Below are 14,498 nucleotides of genomic sequence, written 5' to 3'. Positions count from 1 at the left end.
ATTTTAGGCTTTAATTCTTCATCAGTAGTTTATGATACAACTACAAAGTAATCTCGAACACTTTCGACTTGGTGGAGGGGCCCTGGGCAGTTAAAAGTACACAAAAGACCTCAACTTGAGAAAGAATGTCTGATTTTTTTTAACAAAGATATTTTGTTTAAATTTCAAGCCCTAAATTAGGTAGAGTCCATGCCTTCTATGATTATTTATTATCCGTGCCCATTGCACTTTGACTTAAACTTGATTAATTTGATTCTTTGATTTACGTAAATTTTCATTTCCTTGCACTATGTGCAATCTTTGACATATCAATAAATTTTTGTTTTGCCGGAGATGCCCTGCGTCCCCCCCTACCCCCGTCACCTGAGGCGAAGTGCTTACGTTGCATCTTGCGACAGAGCTTGGGTGTCTCGCGGTTTGTCCAGTTTCTCCAATTGAGCCCATGCAGAAATGAGATCTAGCTTGAACAGTCCACAACGTTCCAAAAACCTTAGTCGGCAAATGAACTTCCCCAGCGTACTTTCGTTACTTAAACAGTTCCATTTGGGTATATAGGATTTTATGGTGGCTTTTAAGCAAATGGCAATGCTGTTAACAAGCTCTTTTTTCAATGGGAGCAATAAAAATATTTTGTTCCTCTTTCTCAAACTTTTTCATAGTGACGACTTAACCGAAATTAGCGACGAGTAAACGAGGGTTTAATAACATTGTGGTCTATGAGAGCTGGAAGTGCCTGAAGAAAAATGACGACTTAATCGGAGTGACGACTTATCAGGGTGACGACTTAACGAGGTTTTACTGTAATAGTAAGACTCATTTTTGTGATCCCGTCTCTTGTTAATGCAGTAAAACCACACATAACGGTTACCTCCGAACAATGGTAACCTCTGCACAACGGCCGCATTTTCTTGAAATATTGGATTAACATTAAGGTTAACCTCCGAACAACGATTTATGTCACCTTCCTCTTTGGGGAATCGAGCCACGAACCTCGCACTTTCCGGGCGCGTGCTCTACCATTAAGATACATTTTCTTTCCTAAGAACACTTAGGAAAGTGAAACGTACCCGGAAAATGTGAGGTTGGGGGTTCGATTCCCAACAGAGGAATGTGGCTCTTTCCAATTATCTTCGCTTGGTATCAAGTCATCTGTACTTCGCACAATTAGCGGAGAGGTCCATCGTTTTTTTCCACAATACTTTTCAATACCTGATACACGGATTATACGCAGGAAAATACAGTACATTGTCACGATCGCACCTCTCCCCCCCCCCCTCCCCATAGCATAGCGAAACCACAAACCACACGCTTTCACACATAAATATATTAGTAGCAACACTTTTGTGCTTTTCTTTTCCCTGACCAGGAATTCTACGAAGCATTTATCTTGTACTGAGATACCTATAACATTGCGCAACAAAGTACAACATTGCACGCAAGGGGGGGGGGGGAGGTGTTTGAGGTTCTCTCCCTTCAAGCCGAGATTACAGTAATACTTTCCGGGAGAAAAAAACATAACCCCCCCACACTCTTCAGAAGTAAATAATAATTCAACCTCCCCCATTAAGAGCATTCTACGTACACCTATGTGTGTGTGTGCGTGTGCGATTTCTAGAACTGCACTCCAAGCAATTACACAGAAAAGTGCAAGTACAACGCATAACAAGCAACCGCATTTCTTGAAATTAATGCCGCATCTCCCCGCTGCATTTTTCTACAATGAAATTCAATTTCCACATAATTATTGTTCTCTTTCGTTTCATAGAAAATGCATTTCAAATACTAATAATCAATTCTGAATAGTTGAAATGAATTTTATTCCGCTGACAACATTATGTTACACAGATTGATACTGTAAAGGGGGGAATAAAGTATTTTCCGTCCTCTTGGAACATGAAGATTGTTAGGGCCTCGCAGTCTTGGGCATAAAGTAGTTTACAGTCAATGAAAAGAAAAAAAAACAAACCGCCCAACGTGGGGCTCGAACCCACGACCCTGAGATTAAGAGTCTCATGCTCTACCGACTGAGCTAGCCGGGCGTCGATGTAGCTGTTGTTATGATTTCATCACAGAATTTTTTATTATGCTAAGAATTTCTGAATTCGGTGAAAGTTCGATAGAACCATAAGTGCGGACCAAGAAAAAATACCGTTGTAGAGGGATTATCGCGTTGTATGGAGAGGCAACATTATATTTTTCTACATCGGTATTATTAATACCCCTGGGAAATGCGCTTTTATGCATTTATTCTCCGCAAAAAATTATGATTGATTCGTTTATTGATATACGGGGTGATTATAAACAAACTATCCCGACATATGGGTCCCTAACTATCATACCATTCACAGAAACTGAATGAAATTTTGGCATAAGGTATTTTGAGGTATGCGCTCAAGAATGATATGGAAAACAACAGTGTCACTCTAACAGTTACGGTTACAGTAAGAAAATTTCGAAAATATCAAATGGCAACACCAAGTTTTTTGTATTGGAATGCGATCTCCATACTGAAAAACACTAAATAGCTTTGGAATGGCACCTGTAGCACGAAAATCCTCGGAGCTAGGCAAGGAAAAAGTAAAAAGGACTTTGCCGTGCACCAGAGCATTAATGTTCGTTTCATTCGTCACACCGTTTCTTCGGCTGAGATCCCAGCCCGATTAGTCCTCCACAAGGTCACGTGGAAAATTTGTGAAACACAATAAAATGCTTTATTTTATGCTGCTTCTCTGTCCTTATTGGTTGTCCTCACTTTTAGCCTATCTACTACCGGTGATTTTCATGTTACAGTTGAAGTTCGAACGCTATTTAGGGGTTTTCACAATAGAGATCACATTCCAATACAAAAAACTTGATGTTGCCATTTGATATTTTCGAAATTTTCTCACTGTAACCGTAACTGTTAGAGTGACACTGTTGTTGTCCATATCATTCTTGAGCGCATACATCAAAATACCTTATGCCAAAATTTCATTCAGTTTCTCTGAATGGTATGATAGTTAGGGGCCCATACGTCGGGATAGTTTTTTTTATAATCACCCTGTATATATACACTGCTGGCCACCGTAAATGCAACACCCTGAAGGAAGCATGCAAATAATATGAAATTTACAACATGCATTAGCGGAGGTGAGATATGCAAATGATTAGAATTTCAGCGCAGACGCACATCACGCGCGCCTGTGGCGCCACTTCAAAGCGCTATTTAAGGCTTGGAGATTTCGACGATTTGAAGTACGGCAATTGTGTTTTTCTTATGGTTTTTTCAAAAAAACGATCAATTATGCCTCGTAGAAAACAGCGATCATCTTTTGATCAAGTATCCGAGTTCGACAGAGGAAGGATAGTGTCCTACCGAGATTGTGGATTATTTTTCAGGGAAATCGGTAGTCGTGTTGGACGAAACCAAACAACTGTAATGCGGATATGTGATCGTTGGATGCAGGAGGGTACGACGGACCGACGTGTTCGATCGCATCCACCTCAATGCACCACTTCACGTGATGACAGGCGTATTGTGCGTATGGCAGTCACATCACGAACCATAGCACAGCACATTCAGTCTGTACCGCATCATCCAGTGTCTGCGCGTACCATTCGACGCCGTTTACAGCAGAGTGGTCTGTCCGCAAGACGTCCATTGCTTCGTCTACCCTTGACGCAGAACCACAGACGTCTCCGCCGCCAATGGTGCGATGAAAGAAGGATGTGGACGGCACAATGGAATGAAATTGTCTTTAATGACGAGTCAGTCACGCTTCTGTCTGCAACACCACGATGGTCGGATTCGAGTCTGGAGACACTGTGGAGTGAGGATGCTGAACAGCTGCGTTATGCACCGCCACACTGGTCCTGCACCGGGTATTATGGTATGGGGCGGTATTGGATATCACTCTCGCACTCCTCTAGTACGCATTGCCGGTACTTTAAAAAGCCAGCCCTATATCTCCGAGGTGTTGGAGCCAGTTGTCCTTCCTTACCTTCAGGGCTTGCCCACAGCCATATTTCAACAGGATAATGCGCGAACACACGTGGCACGCATTGTCCAAAGGTTCTTGGTCAATCGCCAGATTGAATTCCTTCCCTGGCCAGCTCGCTCTCCGGATCTTTCGCCGATAGAAAACATGTGGTCCATGGTTGCTCAACGATTGACCCAGATTACATCCCCAGCTGCCACACCAGATCAACTTTGGCAACGCGTGGAAGCTGCTTGGTCTGCTGTACCCCAAGAACACATCCAAAGTCTCTTTGAATCAATGCCGAGGCGTGTGGCAGCGGTGATCTCCAACAATGGCGGCTACTCTGGCTACTGATTTTGGCAGGAACCACACTTCACAGAAGTCCATAAATTTAATCATTTGATGCTTGGTCAACATGTTATCTACAAAATAAATATTGTTGCGATATCTCTTGTCTTTCTTGGTGTTGCAATTTGGGTGGCCAGCAGTGTATTTGTCCTGAATCCAAAGACAAAATTTACTCATTGAAGATCCAAGACTCGCTCTCTCTCCTCATTTCCTAGTTTCTAAAATCGTGATTCTCCGCGTTATATGTTGCTTAATAAATGTTGTTATGCTGTAGCGTTAAGATACGTTTTTGCCCCACCTTTTCCTTCATACATAGTTGGCAGCGAAATATTCTAGCTAAGTTACAGCCCCGAGTTCATGCGTTTGTGACCATAGGCACAGTGCGCAGGAGAGAATATAGGGAGGGGGGGGGGGCGTACCCTCCCCAAGACGATCAAAAATTACAAATATTTTTCTAATATTTCTGTAAAAAATTAAAATATCGGGAAAAATACCTTTATATACCGTATGATATCTTTATCAATTTCTGTTAATTTAAGATGCTTTTTGAAGATTAGTAGAGCTCAAAATTTCTCTGGGAGGGATTCCTTATGCCCCCTCTAAAGGGCGATCTCGTGCACGCCAATGCTCGTGATCAGGATGCTGAGTGTTGTAATGTGGTAGGTCTTCTCATGGTGCAACTTGGGTGAGGCAAATTCTACCACCAGTCATTGTGAAGACTGGCGGAAGAATTCAGTCTTGAAGAATTTCTTGCACACAATCAAGCCGTGTCCTTACACCAATTAAAAACAAACTCCAGTCCGAAACGAAGGTGCATATGCTCACCCTCGACTGAATGACAGAAAATGCGTTTTTGGTGAAGTGCTGGTGTGCACACTCCAAAAACACTTTCTACCGCCTTTGCCATTGTGATTCAACCACCCATTGTCCGACACAGGGCCGCAATTGGAGGGGGTAGGCTGGTCTGGTTCCCCGGGCGCTGAACCAGAAGGGGGCACCGAATTCCCCCTTTAACTGCTTCTTCTACATTACAAGGGGCGCCAAAATGCCGGCTTGCCCCGGGTGACAAAATATTTAGTTGGGGCCCTGGTCCGACCGAAAGTTCTTGTCTAGGTGTTTTATATCACCTCTTTAAGTTTGTCCCATGAATTTAAAATCACCCTGCATTATATGTGAGGAACATCAATGAAGTGGAACCCCTTCCGCCACCTGTCAAATAAAACTGTTACAATTCCTTTGATCAAAATCAGCGACTGGATTTTGATTAATGTGCCGCGTGAAAAAAAGCAATATGATATAATATTACTGTACATAATATTTTCTAAACAATAATATTAGCTAAATTTTTAGGTTTGCTTCGAAAGTTTAACAGTCGTTCTTTGTGTGCGGTAAAAAATATTAGTAAAAATCGCAAAATAAATTTAGTGTAGTGATAGCAACACATTATTCTTGGTGTGTGAGAGGAAAATCATCCGTAAAGATCTTACCACTGATCTTGGACTATAGCAAGGAGCTTGCAAATGCTCATTTTGACAGGCTACGATCTTCTGAACACCCGCGTCTTAGAGAAATTGTCTATTATGACCCTAGAATACCCACAGTACACTCTAGGCCAATGGACGTGCTAAACGTGGATTGGGTGACGAATTGATTTAATTGTCAGAACATTTTCATGATTTTTTTTTTTCAAACAACTTATCAATTTAATATTAGTTTTATTTTATATTGCAGATGCTGTGATCGCAATTCACCGGCATTTATATATGTTTTTTTTCGTAATTAATCTCATTTATTCATAATTTGCTCTTGCATTGGCTTAATTGTGCATAGCTTGCAGTTGAATTTTCTTATTTTTGCAATTTCAGCAATATGGTTATTTTCCGCATTCTAGATTTTTATTGTTTTAATTTAATTATTCTTGTGATTATTACTATTTTTGGATGAACAAATAATGCATCAAATTCATGTGATATTGCAATTGATGTGATTAAAACACAGAGGTTGTGTGCGTCACGTTTTCATTATAACTTTTTCTTTGACGTTCTTGATTATGGTTATATGACAGAAGCCGGTTCTACAGTACCTGTACTGCCGAGTGAACTTGTTTACACAAAAGTTTTGTCATGAACTATAAGCTTTTATTGATTTAAACATCTCTGATTGGTGTCTCTCGATTGTGTAAAAATTTAAAATGTTTGGGGTTTTTGTGTGGGTAGCAGCTACTTCCCTTATGACATTTCGCCCTCGTTCTTCGACTGTGTTGGGTTTTATCTGGATGAGCATTCATTTCGCAAAGATTTGTAAACAATAACTCTCTCTTTCTTTCATTCTATATATATACATACACTACACACATGCACACACCACCCCTGGTGATCTGTTAGTCGCCAGACAGCAACATTCAATTCCGGTCTCGCATAGTGATCCTCCCGTCTTAGACGGTGATTTTAATTATGAACAACACGAAGGAAGAATAGAAATTTTTATTGTTAATTTTTCTCCTGTTTATTTACCTCATACAAGTAACAACTGTTGAAATTTTGAGCAAGCAAGATAATTTAACTAATATTATTGCTTATAAAATATTCGTTAATATCATGTGGTATTTTTTTTTCATGTGGCACATTAATGAAAATCCAGTCACTGATTTCAATAAGAGGAATTGTAACAGTTTTATTTGATAGGTGGCGGAAGGGGTTCTACTTCATTGATGTCTTTCTCCCATGAAATTTAATACTATACTGTATAATTTGTTCGTCAATAAGGTGTTAAGTGAGATGACTCGCTCTTCGATGGATAATTTATATTTCACAATAAGATTCTCATTTCGTTTGTGCGTGTGTTTTTTTTTGTACCTATGTATATAATATGACAATGTAAGATAACAGATGAGATGGCGTGGGGCTCCTTCGAATTGCTTTTAAATACCTACATCTTAATGCAGGGCCGTCTTAAGAACATCATGGGCCCCCGGGCCAAGTGGTTTTTCTAGGACCTACCAAGTAAATTCTAGTAAATTTCAACCAAATCTAATTTTTGTGAGGCCTCTCTTCGTTTGACGTCTTGAACCCATGCGTTAAGATGGGCGCAGAAAAAAATTCCCTGCATTGTATAAGGCATCATGTTATTTTATCATTCCCCACAGATATCGGAATTCTGTGAGCAAAGAAACAGATCTTTGCAGGTGAAATAAAAGACACTTTTAATCCCTATTTTGTTTAATTTTGTTTCCTTATCTGGAAACAAAAAACTAAAGGGCATGTTTCATTGTAAGAATAACAATTTTTCCTTTTTACTGCGAGCATCTCTTGGTGCTCATCATTCCCCCCCCCCCCCCAATCCTGGAGCTAAGCAATCCTCCAAGACAGATTTTTGGTGGGGCCTCCTCTATAGTGAATTTATAGCGCAAACAAAAAACAATGAGATTCGTCCCGGGTCCTGTGCTACGGCTCTGCATAGCACGGGGTACTCACTTAAACCATTGAGGATAGAAGCTTGATTTCGTATCTAGGAGATATTCACCGACAACTCAGATGAACACCCTGTGATTCAATGATTATCATCACGATTATTTCAGCTAAAGCCATATGTCAGAGTTCTTGTACAGGTGCTTTTCGTCTGGTGATGGTTATAATCAAAGTTGTTGATTCGTAAATACGACTCCCAATGGGCTGACAGGGCCCCCAACCTCGTGAATCCCAACAATGAGTTCAACCTGACACGGCACGGAGACCCATGGTCCCACATCCTGCAGTAGGGCCCCTAGGATGAGATGTTTAGTGGGCCACAGGACAGACTCCTTCACGGGCTCCCCCTCTAATATGAATTTGTAGTGTGAAAAATAAAAACAGAATCACATTTGGTGAGAATTATCTCGCGCTCCGGGCAGGAGTCCTGCCAGACCCACTCCTTTTGTGGGGCCATGCAGGGCCCTCAGTTGAATAAGAGCTTCCATGATAAGATCTAGCACAATGATTTATGACAATAAATACGCAAATTAAGAGGGACTGCCTAGGCCCTCTTTCATTTTGCCCTGGGGCTATGATGCTCTTGTAACAGCAGTAGCGACACACTTTTTTTGGATAAAATATACAAAAAATTGTTTGAGTTCTGTAGAACAGCCTCATTTTCAAGGTTCCACGGACCACTTTTATAACTATGAAGGGTTCCGCGAGAAATTTTACCCTGCATAGAGAACAGTTATAGGTATACAGAAATGGACAGTCAGAACATCTTGGGGGGGGGGGGGTCGACTAAAGAAAGGAAAGTCATTCGGAAAAAATATTAATAAAGAGTGAAAAGATCTTAACAAAAAAGAGAGGGAACCTAATTTTTCCCCCAGAAACCAGCTTCTCTCGAGATAGGTTAAATTTTTTGGAAGTGCAAGAAAGGAGGTGTGTTGAGATGAATCAAGCATTGAATAGCAAAGAGTTGAATAGCATTTCAACACTGGGAGGAGTGTTGCATTTACATGCGCTTATTTATCCACTTCCGCTTTTCCTTCAAAAATTATTTCGATAAAAATTTCCAAATTTTCATCGATATAATTTTCGTAAAATTTTTCGCCCTGTAATCATGCCACCTTAGGTGCCCGCCTCGTGCTTGGCACCGGGTCCGGATGCATTGCTTCTGTAAGGAAGTTTACCGCATTGCACTTTTGTTTAAAACTAGCAACATCAATAACTTCTTTTGGCTTTTAGGTGATCCGATAGTGCAAAATATCGATGTTATTAGACACCTCCGGAAGAACGGAAACAAGTAAAAAAGTTAAAATTTTATTCAAAACAGTTTTTTGTAGTAAAATATAAATAAGATATCGCTTTTTTATAATGATTTCAAAAATTCCTTAAAAATTATCATTATAGAGGGATTTGTCGTAGTAAAGGATATAGTTGTATCGAGAGGAGTAACATCAGACTATTGGCATTTCCAAACAAGATTTAAAAAAAATATCGTTGTAGAGGGATTTATCGTTATATCGAGTATCGTTGTAGCAAGGTTTCACTGTTCATTTAAGCAGCATTTTATTTAAACGCAAAACGATTCTGCTTTAAATTTCAAAGAAGAAATTGTTTTTGAAACAAAAGAACGTAAAAACGGAAAACAAACGGGATGCGAATCAGGAAAAAAAAGAAAAAAATCTCACGCAAAGTAGACATTTTGTGACTTGCACGAGTAAACTCGTCCTATTCTACGCAGAAGAAATTCAAGTTTCAGCAAAGTTTCTTGCGATTAAGTCCGAGGAAGTGGGGCAAGATTTCGTAAGCGGGTGTGCGCTAAACCTTATCCATTTTGGCACCATTTTCATTTCTTATAGTCACCAGCCAGGTCTCGTTATCGTGTTAGTCGTCACTGAAAGTTGTTGAGCAATTGGTCGAAAGTTTGTTCGTTATCATGCACCCTTTGCTTACGAATTTTTCAATTTTAGTATGCATGGTTAAGGCAACGCGACGCTATAGCTGACCATTACGTTGGGCCGCGAACAGGAAGAAGTTGGCCACTCCTGCCTTATACTAACTTAACCGCATCTTAGAAAGATAAAGAAGGGCAAAAGGGGGAAAAAACATATAAAAGAAAGAAGTGAAGAATATAGATAAGGTAGATAAGAGTTTTTTTAGAGTCCTCTTTTCACCCTCCCCTTACGTGTTCTCTTTCGCTCTTACATGCATATAGTAAAAAAATGCATTATATGCGTGGAGAAAAAAATCATTTGCAAGAGTATAGAAAGAAAGGAGGAAAAGAAAAACAACTTTTGTTAGGGTTATTATAAAGCTTCGCGTTGGTGAAGAGAGAGAGAGAGATGGGCTGGCTTTTCAGAGAAGTGAAGAGAGAGAGAGAGAGAGAGAGAGAAATGATGATTCGATTGAGTTTAGAAGATTCTGTTGAGGATTATAAGCTCAAATCGGCCAATTACCCGTCATTCCATTCAATTTTGGCATCACGAAAATATATTTCAGTCGTTTCTTTTTGTGCCCTAGTCCGTAGGAACTAATGGTAAAAGTTAAATAAAAATTCAACAATCTGTTGTTTTCTGCATTTTGAGTGCACGGCACGAAGCGTTTCGGATTGCCGAATGTCCACGATGACCTCCTCTGGCGTACCGACCGCTTGTCAAGAGCCCTTGTTACGCTCACGGTAGATATATTGTACGGTAATTTAATTACTAAAGGCTGGAAGGTTTCCCACCAACGCAAAACAAATTAATTCGATAAACGAGGGAAAAAAATGAGGGTTGGGAATACGAAGAAGTAGCCTTTGCCCTTGTTGCGTGTGTGCAAGGCCGTTGTTAATTCAATATGAAGAGGAGGAATAAAAAAAAAGTATTGCCTGTCTTTGCTTTTTCTGGATTCATTACCGAAGACGATACACTAAGAAAACAATAGGAAAAAGCTCTAAGCGACGTCTTTGAGTGTTATTTCTATAGTCTTTTACCATTTCCCTTCGATTTTCTTCTTGATTTCGCGCCAAAAACTGTATGGTCAATTCTTCATAGAAGCGAGTGCTATTTGGTATGGTAGGCCTTTTTATCACATGCTGGGAAACATCACAGACGTATTATCACAGTATCTTTGGTCTGTGATATCCTCCACGTGTTCCGAAATTACCACTTTACCCCTAAACTACAACTGGCCATTATTATTATTCTTTTTTGATTGATATGTATTTATTGTACGTCAAAATACCCCTTGAAAAAATTCATTAAAAATTTAATTAATTTATCCATTAATTTGGGCTGATACCTTTACTAGAACCATTGGAGTTAGATATGATTATGTGTACCTCAGGTTTTAACTTGAAAAAAGAGTCATTAAAACCATTTAAAACCGTTAAACCCGAAGAGAATTAAGAGGTCGGTATAGATTCGATCTATCAGCATCGAATTAGAGAAAATCAAGAATCTGAAGGAACGCATTTTTTAGCATCGATTGCTACCAGGTCCTGTTCGAAAATTCTTGTATCCAGGTGTACATGTTACTCCCCAATCCCGAAGTGCGGCCAATTTGCGAAATGACCAGCCAGTTCACGGATTTGCCGAGAGTTTCGGCCAAAGTCCAATTTTCAGAAATATTTCGAACTTTGGCCGGAGATCCCTGGCAAAGGTGGAGGTGTTGATATAAAACCGTCCGTTAGGCACCAAATCCATTTTTTACATCGCCAACATGGCTATATGCACTAGCTGTATTTCATTAGTTCCATGTGACGAGAGAAAGACAAAGAGAAATTTTTGAGGGAAAAACTATAATGATGTATAGACATATGGCTTTTTTCTGTAAAATTTAAAAGAAATTATTACCGCATCATGACTGTGGTTCGATGGGTTGCTATTGATAACATTGACATAATTATTACGAAAAAATTCGCCAACTTGGCGATGACCCCCCCCCGCCCCTCGAATCATGTCTGTTGTTACCGGACTTTGGCTAGGGATATCCGGTCACTTAGGGAACTGGCTGGCCAAAGCTCGAAATTCGGACACCCGTCAATTCGAGAACTGGCCAATTTAGGGCTTTGGCAGTAACATATATAAATTTTCACACACAACCTCAATAAAATCATTTTTTTAAATAATTATTTCTAGCGAAAAAATCAACCTGCATGAAATACCTGGGTTTAGACGCAGGTTTTTTCGTACATTTTCATGAAAGATCATGTAGTAGTTCAATACAGTTATTTCAATTCTTTCGATTGATCAACTTTTATGATGAATAATACTCGGAAACACACTTTCGTGCTGCCGAGAAATACAGGAAGTCCTATAAATTCGTAAATAGTTTAAAAATCCATAAAAATGAAGGAATTGGTATATTTGAATGCGGTTTGCGAAAAAGTTATCCTCATGGAGGGATTTTTTTTATGGGGGAAAAAATTGGTTAAAATTTTTGTCGATAGAGTGTTCTGCGCGAAAAGAAAAAAAACGGTGATCGGGCATGAACCTTCCTTCAATCTCTTCCGTGTCCAAAACGTTCGCGAGGTGTTCAAAGTTTCAGCAGGTGATTCGTGGCTGGGATAAAACAACTTTGCGACTTAGGGCTTTATCCGCAAATGTCAACATCACAATGAAAAACTTATGCGAAAGCGAGTAACAGGAAAATTCAGAAACAATCTGTTAATCTTACACCCTGTATTTCATAGGACTGTGATTTGCATTTTTCTAGTGATTTGCTTTCGTGCAACTCCTCTAATGACAAAAATTCGAGCTAAATATTTTTCATGTGCCAAAAAATATCCTCTCTTCTTGAGAATAACTCATTTGCAAATCGCATTCGCGTATTCCAATTCCTTTAATTTTCATCAATTTCTAAATTATTTACGAATTTATGGGACACCTTGTATTATTTTTGGATTGAAAATAGCAAAGTAGGAAAAGAAAACCACACATGGAAATTAGGGTAACGAAATAATTATGAAAACAATAGTCGTGGCGCCATCTACCGAAAAGCAATCATTTCGACGATGCACATTACTCTACCCTCCGCCATATAATCCATTATAATATACTTTTTTATGATGGCGCAACGTAATAAGGAAAAAAATAATAATAATCAAACATTAAACACATGAAATATCTGTAAATAATAAAACATCAAATAAAGCCGAACGAAAGTGTTATTATTTTCGTTATTTGAATCGTTGCAATTAAAACAAAAAACGAAGACGTTTCACGGAGAAACTTTATTCCGAACAACACCATCTTACAAGGGAAAAAACACTTGCCGTCAATAATTCCAAGAGAGAATTCATTCGGGAAAACTCATTACCAATGTGTGCTGTTTTCCCATTTTTAGCATAATTCTTTATTTCTACTTTTTCTTCTTCTTTTTTTCAAATGTTTGTGAAAAGCAGTGATAAAGCTTTAAGGAATTCCTGGAGAAATTGCTTTGAAGTTTTCACAAAACTGGAACATCTGCGTCTCTCTCTCTCTCTCTCTCGGTCTCGTTCCCGAGGCAGCCATTAGCACTGAATATGAGAAGAAACAAGTTGGAATATATTTATTATTTTTTTATTTTGCATATTCTCAGATAGAAAGACATAAAAGTTTATTTATTTATTTTTTCTATTTCGTCGTGAAAATTTTGTCTGAAAGCGCGGGAGCCGTTGAATTTTATTTTTAAGAGGATGGAAGAGAGAGGGGGGAAAATCTTGCCGTTTTGGGAATTGCTTTTAATTACCTCGCAGCTGTTGGTTTTTATTATTTAAACTGCTCAAGACGTTTGCTCTCGTTGATGATTGCGGCGCGTTTTCTTTTAAGAAATTGCTCCAATATCCTACTCCCCGAGCTGTTAAGCCGATATGAGCCTCCCCATCCCCATACCCTTTGGAAACGTGCTCCAGAATGGCAATGGAAGGATACCTTTTCGAATGTAAATTGCTCGATCCATATAAGAATTTCATTTTATGTGTAATCTAAGGAGAGGAAACCACCCCAAAAAATTTTCTTTTATGTCTTTTGTTATTTTATTTGTTTTTTTGAAAATTGTTATTATTTTAACTCGCGCGAAGTTTTCAAAAGAACAGTGATAGGCATTTATGGGTGTTGGGCTTCATTATTTTTTTCTAAGATGCTCATTGTTAGGACTTCTATGACCGTATTTTTTATGCATTTTGCATTTTTCGCTATATTTACGTGATAGAGCATTTCTTTACAATTTTCAGCAATTTTAGAGCATTTTTTTTCATGGTATGCAGAATTTAAGGCATATTTTTCTATTTTAGATAATTATTTTGCATATTTCAGCATAACAATGAGGAGAGGATTTTTTTACCACAAACTTTCTCTTGTATAGCTCCATTTCCCGCGATTGGTGACTTTAGCATTAATTCCCAATTTTACTTACCCTCGGCATCTTTTTTTGACAATGATAGGTGATTTTTTGGGGGATAGTACTAACACTTGGCAATTTTATTTATTTTTGTACCTTTGGCACAATTTTTGACAGTGATTGCCCTGTAATTTCCCGTATTTTTTCTGAGGAAATATGGTCAGCCTATTTATAAAAGCTTTTTTTTAAAGGTTTTTACATCTCAAGTTTTAACGTAATCTTGTCGTCCTGGGAATTGCTTTTAATTACCTCGCAGCCGTTGGTCTTTATTATTCAAAATACTCAAGACGTTCGCTCTCGCTGACGATTGCGGCGCTTTTTCTTGTTGAAGAAATTGTTCCAATATCCTCCTCAAGCTGTTAAGCCGATG

At 39.0% G+C, this 14,498-nt stretch overlaps 1 non-coding gene across 1 annotated transcript; it reads right to left on the bottom strand.

Moving 5' to 3' along the window:
- Positions 1 to 1,966: 1,966 nt before the first annotated feature.
- TRNAK-CUU (transfer RNA lysine (anticodon CUU)) lies at positions 1,967 to 2,039 on the bottom strand. The gene has a single exon. It is a non-coding gene; the product is annotated as a tRNA-Lys (tRNA).
- Positions 2,040 to 14,498: the final 12,459 nt, after the last annotated feature.

This window comes from Pholcus phalangioides, unplaced genomic scaffold, assembly GCF_987345545.1.
Source record: "Pholcus phalangioides strain wild (caught in Gottingen) unplaced genomic scaffold, Ppha-v1.0 ptg000004l_1, whole genome shotgun sequence".
Taxonomy (NCBI): domain Eukaryota; kingdom Metazoa; phylum Arthropoda; class Arachnida; order Araneae; family Pholcidae; genus Pholcus; species Pholcus phalangioides.
Note: the sequence above shows the minus strand (reverse complement) of the source record. Positions and strands in the feature narration are given on the sequence as shown.